Source organism: Octopus bimaculoides, chromosome 2 (assembly GCF_046866305.1).
Source record: "Octopus bimaculoides isolate indiv1 chromosome 2, ASM4686630v1, whole genome shotgun sequence".
NCBI lineage: Eukaryota > Metazoa > Mollusca > Cephalopoda > Octopoda > Octopodidae > Octopus > Octopus bimaculoides.
The window spans coordinates 83,233,174-83,242,940 of NC_142929.1; the positions used below are offsets into that span (position 1 = coordinate 83,233,174).

Consider the following 9,767-nt stretch of genomic DNA (forward strand, 5'->3'; position numbering starts at 1 on the left):
ACTTTATAGGTTTAATTCCAATTTTAAATAACTGTATAAGAAAAAGGGTGGTGAATGTTAGCAAATTTTTAAACATAACAAAGAATTAATATGTTTTGTTAGATAAAATAAATTGAAGCTGAAGTTTCTCCTTTTCACAAACATCATAAATATCTTGAAGGCACTTGATTGCCCGTTCTGTATTCTGATTTGTCCTGGGAATTTCCAGTTTTAATGGTTCTCGACTCCAAAAGCATTTCTTATGAACTTGCAGGCTATCACATTACTTCTGATAATCATGTACATTAAACATTTGGTCAGTAAACCAAAAATCTGCCCAGCTGTAAGAGATGAATCCTAAAACATTGAGAAGTAAAACTATTTTCTCTGGTAGAAGAATAAATGCCAAAAGAGCTAGTATTGCTCGAGAATTCCATCTTGCATTACTTAAGTTGGGTATATTTTGAAACTTTACAGTAGGAAATTTGTCAGTTTCTTCAAAGAAACGAAAAACTCTGGTTAAATGAAATAGAAATTTCATGTCATCTCGCCATCCTACTGATTCAGTAATCTTTTCTTCACCATTGTTGAAATCAGACTAGAGTTTCTCGTAATTATTTAGAAGCTCTGGGATGAATGTATATTTAATATTGGGAGAGGACTTTTTCTCCAAGTTCGTTATCCATTACAACACGAAGAACATTGTCAAGGATATGATGCTGACAACCAATAAATTGCGGTTCTTTTAAACCCTTTTAAGCAAACAGTCTTTGCAACTGAATGACAATGCCATTTCTTTTCCCAGTGTTCACACTCGTTGTATCAGCGACAATTATCTTCACACAGTTCCATTATTTGTATTCATCTAAAACAGCTGTTATTCCTTTCACAACAGTATCGGCTTTTACGTTTGGTAATCGAAGTGCTTCTAACTTAACTTATCTCGGTTCATTCTTCAAAACTACCATCAAAATGCAATGACCAGTTTTCCAAATGTAGTGTCTTCTTCATTTTCTTTTTTAGTTTAACAGCTTCTTTGATAGTCAATCTGTAAATACCAGATTGGGAAGGAGACTTGATATTGATTCCATCATGGGATAATTGTCGACAAACTGTTGCTGCTTTTGGGGTTGATAGCTTGGCAGATATAACTAACTTGGTTGCAGTTGTAGTTTTGCTATACTTCCTCGGACTCATGTATTCACTTTCAGTCTCTGCTTCAGACGTTGACGATGACACTGGAGTTTTTCTGGTTGAACTTAGCATTAAGGACACTTTCTGTTTTTGGATGGATGGAACTGTTTTGGAACTGGCTGCCTTTCCGGTTCCATACCCATCCTGTCCCTTGCTTCCAATTTGCAGATAATATAACCTTCAAGCCTCACTGCACAGCCATTCTCCCTTTTCTTTTGTAATGTCCAAAATTCCTTTCAATGAATCGTATTTTCCTCGTTTTACACATTTATTGTAGGTTTTCAGTACTTTTTCTACTTTTGCTTGTGCATTTTGAATTGATAAATATGGGAAATATAATTTCTTTTGCCAAAATAAAGTTACTTCTTTCGAAATTTCCTTTGTTCTTTCTTTCCTTCCTTTGATGGTACCTCCAAGGAACAGGTAGCGACCGACAATTTGAAGTTTCATTGGTATTCTGCAGTTGTTTTCCAAAGAATGATCTTCAAGAAGAACAGGTCTTCTTTTCGTATGTGAGCCTTGAAATTGTACGAGATTCTTCGTCCAGACTTTTTTGTTTCTTTGAGTGACACAAGCACTTCTCTTATGAGATATTATTTTAGATACTCTAGTTGGATAAGCCCACTATTTTGAAAAAAAGTTAATATATTCAGGGTTTTAGCGTCACAGAAATAAAAAAAAAGGCAAGGAAGAGGTTATTTCCTAAAGTAGGGCCTAAGTCGTGACAAATTAAAAACTCTATAATTCCTAAACTACTTCAACTTGAAAGCTGAAATTTGAGATATACTGCTTTAAGTGAGCACACCAAGTTTGTTAAAAATTTGAGTAGGCATTATAAACCCCCGCCCCTAGAATTTTGCATGATTTGGGTCAAAAGTGGTGTTGACTTTAAAAACAAAAACTTGAAATAAAGGTTATTTTTCTTATATGAAATTGTTCATCGGCTTTTGATACAAGAAATTGTTTACTTCCCAAAAAATCAGTCATAACCCTAATATATAGGTGTGTGTGTGTGCGCGAGTGTGTGTGCGCGTGTGCGTATGTGTGTGGGTGGGTGCGTGTGTATATATGTGTGTCTGTGCTTGTCCCCACCATCACTTGACAACCGATGCTGGTGTGCTTACGTCCCTGTAACTTAGCGGTTCGGCAAAAGGTACCGATAGGATGAGTACTAGGCTTACAAAGAATAAGTCTTAGGGTCGATTTGTTCGACTAAAGGCGGTGCTCCAGCATGGCTGCAGTCAAATGACTGAAACAAATATAAGAAAAAGAATAAAAGAATATATTGTTCCATGATAGAAAATTTAATGAAAAAAGTATTTCATCTGGTGAGAGATAAATATTATTTGTTTAAAGGACCCAATAAATGTCTTTAAGTGCTACTAATAGCTTCAAATGTTGACAAACATCTCAAATATGTGTTTATATATATATATATATATATATATCTGTGTGTGTGTGTGTGTGTGTGTGTGTGTGTGTGTGTGTGTGTGTGTGTGTGTGTAAGCATGTATGCATGTATGTATATATAAGTGTAAACATGAAAGTTGTAAACATCGGGACTCCCATTATTATATTGGCCACAGTGATACAAAATTCTTTCGTAGGTTCACAACTAGGAACATTTATAATACACTACACCATCCACCCTAACAACAAATTGATAAAAAACATTATACTGGATATTATATCAAGTACCAGATTTATGTAGATTGGGAGACATAGGTAAATGTATATATATATGTGTGTATGTGTGTGTGTATGTATGTATATATTTATATATATATATATATATATATATATATATATATATATATATATATATATATATATATATATATATATATATATATATATATATTAATAAATTATAGGGTAGCAAAAAAATTTTAGAAATTTTATTTACCACCAGTGGTCTAGCGAGAGTAAAAAAACAGTCAGTAGACTATGTATTATTCATTTAAAATGCAGAGATGCCTATAATAGGACATCTACTCGCTAGAAATAGCAGCAAAAGACTACATACCACAAAAATTAGGGATAATTTCGAAAGGAAATGAAAAATAAAATCTTTTACCAATCCATATTCTGTACCATGGTTTCAAGTCAATTTTAGTAAGATAAAGATTATATATCTTACAAGGTCGGACTATCGTCAGCAGAAATGACCAGACAACATATGAAGCACGAGTCAATACGCAGCATGGTTCGTGTTCCTATGTCTAATTTTTCAAAATATACCGCGTATTTGCGGTTTACCTAATCGGCAGCAAATACAAAAATGCAAAAATGCCGAAATTCCTTCAGAAAATCATCCAAAAAGAATTTTATCATTATTAATAAATTATAGGGTAGCAAAAAAATTTTAGAAATTTTATTTACCACCAGTGGTCTAGCGAGAGTAAAAAACAGTCAATAGACTATGTATTATTCATTTAAAATGCAGAGATGCCTATAATAGGACATCTACTCGCTAGAAATAGCAGCAAAAGACTACATACCACAAAAATTAGGGATAATTTCGAAAGGAAATGAAAAATAAAACTTTTACCAATCTATATTCTGTACCATGGTTTCAAGTCAATTTTAGTAAGATAAAGATTATATATCTTACTAAAATTGACTTGAAACCATGGTACAGAATATAGATTGGTAAAAGTTTTTATTTTTCATTTCCTTTCGAAATTATCCCTAATTTTTGTGGTATGTAGTCTTTTGCTGCTATTTCTAGCGAGTAGATGTCCTATTATAGGCATCTCTGCATTTTAAATGAATATATATATATATATATATATATATATATATATATATATATATATATATATATATATATATATATATATATATATATATATATATATGTACAGACAGATAGATAGATAGATATGCCAGTACAGAAAGCAACACAGCCAGGTGCATACATGCATGCAAGTATATATTTGTATACGCATGCAAAAATATATACTTATGTGCATGTATACACGGATGTAAAGGGTCAGGTAGATGAATACATACGGACACAAATATAGACATGTAGGCAAGAAAAAATGCACACAAGTATCAAAATACATATTTGCATAAGCAAGCGAATAAGGATACACAACCAGCAGAATCACACCCGTATAAAAGTGTGTGTGCGTGCGTGTGTGTGTGTGTGTGTGCGTGTGTGTGTGTGTGTGTGTGTGTGTGTGTGTGTGTGAATATTTAAGTTTCCCGTGCCTGCATTTATGTATGGAATAGAAATATAGAAAAATGCATAAAATGAGGGTATAGAGGAACTGGTGTGAGGTCCTAAACAAGTGAACTCGTCACTGTGTATGAGTTTTAACGTGTGTCCCTGCCCTGATTCGCAGGTAAGTACCTGTACATTTGTGGTGTACCAGCTGCTCATATATCAGTGCGAGTTAACCATAAACAATCCTGCAGAAATGTGTACGTACAATCTTGATACAAATGAAAATACAGCTTCGTATGCATCCATTATGTTAATATATAACTATAAAGTGGAACATGCATCAAAATATATACGTAATGCATATACAATTAGGTATTGAGCTATTCATGTTTTCTAAGGGTGTTATAGAGGTTGTAAGATGCTGTATGGCGGTTGAGGATGTTAGGTGCTTTTTGGTTTAAGAGCTACCGTTGGAGTTATGGATCATAAGTTTTTGCTCTTACATATTTCACGTGATAGAGCGTGAAGTGTTAAATTCTTTTAGGTTTCAGATATGCTTGGTTAGACTTGTATTAAATCTACTGTTAATATTTCCAAAAATAAAAGCGGTGACCTAGCTGAATTGTTAGCACGCAGGGAAAAGTGCTTAGCGGCATGTCGTCTGTCTTTACATTCTGAGTTCAAATCTCCGCCGAAGTCGACTTTGTCATTCCTCCTTTCAGGGTCGATAAAATAAGAATCAGTTGAACGCTGGAGTCGATGTAATCGACTTACCCACGTCCTCCGAAATTTCCAAATATATTCAGATGTTGGTTAATATAGAGTTTAAATTCATTCAAAGTTGGGGCTATATATTGTCTATATTGTGCATGTACAGTAACGGAATGTACAGATTTTGTGAGGAGGCAGTTATTGTTGAGCTGATAGTTAAGAGACTTCCTGTAGTTGTAGGATTCATTGTTGAGGATTATGTACTGAATTAGGATTTTTTCGCGATTTATTTAGCACGGGGACTGGACGAGATCAAAGTTTCCGAATTTGTTGGAAGCTTTGATAGAGTTGGTACCTTAAATGGTTTGGTATTTGTGTGTTAAAACTGATCGTATACTGATGAAGAATTTCGACTGGAATGAGTGTGATTGCTTGAATGTTATATGATTAGTGATACGAGGTAACCTTTCGTTTTTATTTCTGGGTGTATGACGTGGTGGTGCGTATTTAAACTATTTTTAAAAACTGTTTAGTCAGCAATGTTATCTGAAAGTTTGTAAAATGAGAGAAACATTTTGATAATAGAGGTTCGAGGTTATATGTAACGATCGAGTTTTCTTAGATTGTTCTATGGCACGCGTATGGAGATATAAAATAACATTCAAGAAATCCGAAGTTTTTATCTGGATATTCATGGATGTTTTCGGTAGGGATGTGAAATATTTCGTGAGATTGTCTGTGGTTCTGAAATCGGTGTTCTTGAAGATTTGCTGAGATGGGCGATTGGTTTGTGTGTGCGATCTGTTTTAGAGAAGTTCCTTTTGAAAAGATGGGTAATAGTTATCGACGTTATATCGAGTGAACGAATGCCTAATTTTCGGGGGAGGGGTGAGGGTAGAACTTTATAGTTCATAACATCCATGTTGTTTCATAAGGCTTGTCGTGTTTCTTATTTTTCCTGTGGTTATATTATTGTCTGAAATTGTTTTACTAACACCCCTGGTTGGTGTTTAATTGGATTAAAATAATTGTGAATAGGTTTCTATGGAAGCTGGATTGTGGTCCATATAGTATGAAGTCGTATTCAATAAAACAAACCTATCGTTGGTCATTATTATGTCTGCTTCCGCGTTTTTGTTCACAATTATGTTGAGCGATGTTCTTCCATATGTGTTTGTTATGGAGTTTAACAGAACTCCTTAGAATATAGTTGGATTGATCTTGTGTAGGTTCTTCACTTTCAAATCTCCATTACTGGAAACTGTTGTGTTATTAAGACCGGAGATTTCATAAAGAGATTCTGATGGAAAGTCCTATATGATGATATAAATAACTATGAATCACCACCCTGAACCAAAATCCGGCTTTAGAACTATTAAATAACCTAACGCTTCCAATAAATTACAAACTTTGAAAGGATTTACACTAGTTAATCAAAAAAATATTTCAACAAATTCCAGTGTGACTTTAAAAATATCGAACTTGGTTTATTCTCAAAATCAAGCTACATCCACAAAGCGTTGGATGAACCGACTAACCCACACAAAATCAAACTCGCCACACACCATAAGGCTATACAGAGGCATATAAATATACATATTCTTTTACTCTTTTACTTGTTTCAGTCATTTGACTGTGGCCATGCTGAAGCACCACCTTGAAGGGTTTTAGTCGAACAAATCGACCACAGGTCTTTTTTCTTTTTAGTGTAGACGTTATTCTATCGGTCGCCTTTGCCGAATCGCTATGTTACAGGGACATAGACACACCAACACCGGTGATGGGGGCGACAAACACGGACACAAAACACAGATATATGTATATATATATATTCTTATACTTGATTTAGGTCATTTGACTGCGGCCATGCTGGAGCACCGTCTTTAGTCGAACAAATTGACCCGAGGACTTATTCTTTGTAAACCTAGTACTTATTCTATCGGTGCCTTTTGCTGAACCGCTAAGTTACGGGGATGTAGACACACCAACGTCGGTTTTCAAGCGATGGTGTGGGGACAAACACAGACACACAAACAGACACACACACACACACACACACACACACACACACATATATATATATATATATATATATATATATATATATATATATATATATATATATACGACGGGCTTCTCTCAGTTTCCGTCTACCAAATCCACTCACAAGGCTTTGGTCGGCCAGAGGTTATAGTGGAAGACACTTGCCCAAAGTGCCACGCAGTGGGAAGGAACCTGGAACCATGTGGTAGCGGAGCAAGCTTCTTATCACACAGCCGCGCCTGCACCTATATATTTTTAGATCATAAATATACGTTTACCTAAAAATTATTTCCATGGCTACATCTATTTATCTTTAAACATTAATCTATATTTATTGTACGATTTGGAAGATTGTCCATACTTGAATGGTGCTCAACCTCACAAGTATTTGAGAAATACTTTTGCTGTATTAGACTGACTAACGGCATATTGAATCTTGCCTTCTCTTCTTTCAGCATCTTATTTCGTTTTATTCTTCTTTCTGCATATGTGTATATTCATGTCGATATATTTATATATCGATATGTACGCATGTGTGCATGCATGTAAGTATATAGTTATGTTTCTATATATGTTTTTTTTTTGTGTTTATTTAATTTCTCAAGAGAGTTCAAGCCGATCACTAACAAAACGACAAGGCGTTTGTAAATACGTAGTTGAGTTTGTGAGATGGTTGAGCTATCGATGAACACACCCAAGTGCGTGCATTTATTCATGTGAATCATTGGAATGTCTTACAAATCTTCCCAGTGCTGCTAATAGATTGGATTTAAAAATCCGCATGTTTCTTTTGCTTTTTCTTCAAAAACTTAGTATTTCTAAGTTTTTGTGTACATTAGGTAGCCTAATGTACGTATGATGATTGGTACAAATGATAATTCATTGTCAGAGTACAAGAGCTGTAAGTTCTGCATTAATTCACCATAAATCTTTCTCCTGGACTTTTGATGGTACATTCACATTTGATGTATATGTCCGGGCAATCCTCCCTATAGTGTTGTAAATACTCTTTGCAACTATATCATGCCTCAGAGACAAGTAGTATCTCGTAAACATTTTGAGGTAGCTGCTGCTGATGTGGGTGATATCTTTCACACTGGTATAGCAGGGCCGACATATTCTATCACAATGTAGAGACTTGTCGGTATATTTGCCTCTCTTGTTTATCACGTATTTAGTAGCTGTCTTCTGTTCGTGGATAGGGAAAGCATTACTTTCAAGGTAAGACGTCTCATCAGGACAATTCTCCAACGCACAAGTTCTTGGGTTTAAATGGCTGTTGTGCGTATCTGTGGTGTTGAACTGGTTGATCACTCTCCCTATTCTCTCGATTTTACCCCATCTGACTATCATTTGTTCCCCAACATGAAAAAAACACTTGGCTGGGAACCAGTATCGTAATGATGATGATTTCATAGCTGCTGTTGATGACACTTTGATTAACATGATGTAAGCTTCTTTACGAATGGAGTCAAGTACTGGAACATCGATGGAAGAAGTGTGTGGCATTCAAGGGGTCTATGTTGAACAATAAATCTCATTTGGTCATATTCCATGATAGTACTTCGGTCAGACTATGAACTTGTCGGCCGACCCTCGTAATATGTCTGTCACAGGTCCAGGGGAGGCTACTCTTTCTGTCATTGCTATTGTTATCCTCTATTTTACAGGACATGCACTCATGCATTGCTTTCTGCTGGTATGATGCTTGCTTCTTCACCAAGCTTCTGTTTAGGCCAGTCCTGCCCCCTCTTGGTCACATGAGATAATTGTATATCAGAGTACCTGCACAATAGTTCTTCTCCAACTCTGAAGATGTTGTCGCTCTCACTTTTAAGTATACATGAAAAGGAAGGTGTTGTTTGAGTGATACAATGCAACATTTCAAAGCTGGTTAGAATTTCCTTATGCTTCTGCCGCCATCGCTTCGTGTCACATAGATGCTATTGGTGTCGTTGTTTATATGGAGTTGCCAGCGGTGGTTAGTACCTTTCTGGGTTTGATGTCCAGGCTGCGTATCTCATCTAGTATCCATTTCAATATCCTAAATGTTAGCAATAGCACTGGTACTGCAAAAGCATTGTAACATATGTTCTTGTTAAATGCAGATAAATCTGAGTTTCACATTTTCCGGAGTCTACAGAAATACTTTTTGTTATTCTGGCTTTAGTCACAGTACCAACGTAAGCAACATTCTCATCGACACTGAGATACTTATACTTTTCATCATTAGAGATAAGAGAAATAAACAAGGCATTCATGTACATGTTGTCTACCTGGTCGACAATCTTTCCTCGGTAGACTATCGTGTATGAGCATTCATTTCACCCAATTCCATTCCGGTCTCATGAAAATGTGGTGACTAGTTTTAATTGTCTCTTGATGTTGTCTATGTTACCAGAATATAACTTCAGGTCATCATAAAAAAATGTGTGGGTGACATTAATGTTATTCTTTTCTGAATATCCCAGGATGTAGCCTGGGCATTTTGCTAACAGGGTTGACAAGGATTTACTGCTAGTACAAACATTACAGATACACTATCATCCTAAAGTATGCCTAATTCTGTTTATAACAATAGGTATTGCTTTAGTAGTTGTCAATGATAACTCTGTGGATCTTGTGGTCAGTCTTTCAATGGCATTCCCTATAGCACCTGGTACAT

General features: G+C 35.4%; 1 pseudogene; it reads right to left on the reverse strand.

Moving 5' to 3' along the window:
* Nucleotides 1-1,244: 1,244 nt before the first annotated feature.
* LOC149137133 (uncharacterized) lies at nucleotides 1,245-4,206 on the reverse strand (annotated as a pseudogene).
* Nucleotides 4,207-9,767: the final 5,561 nt, after the last annotated feature.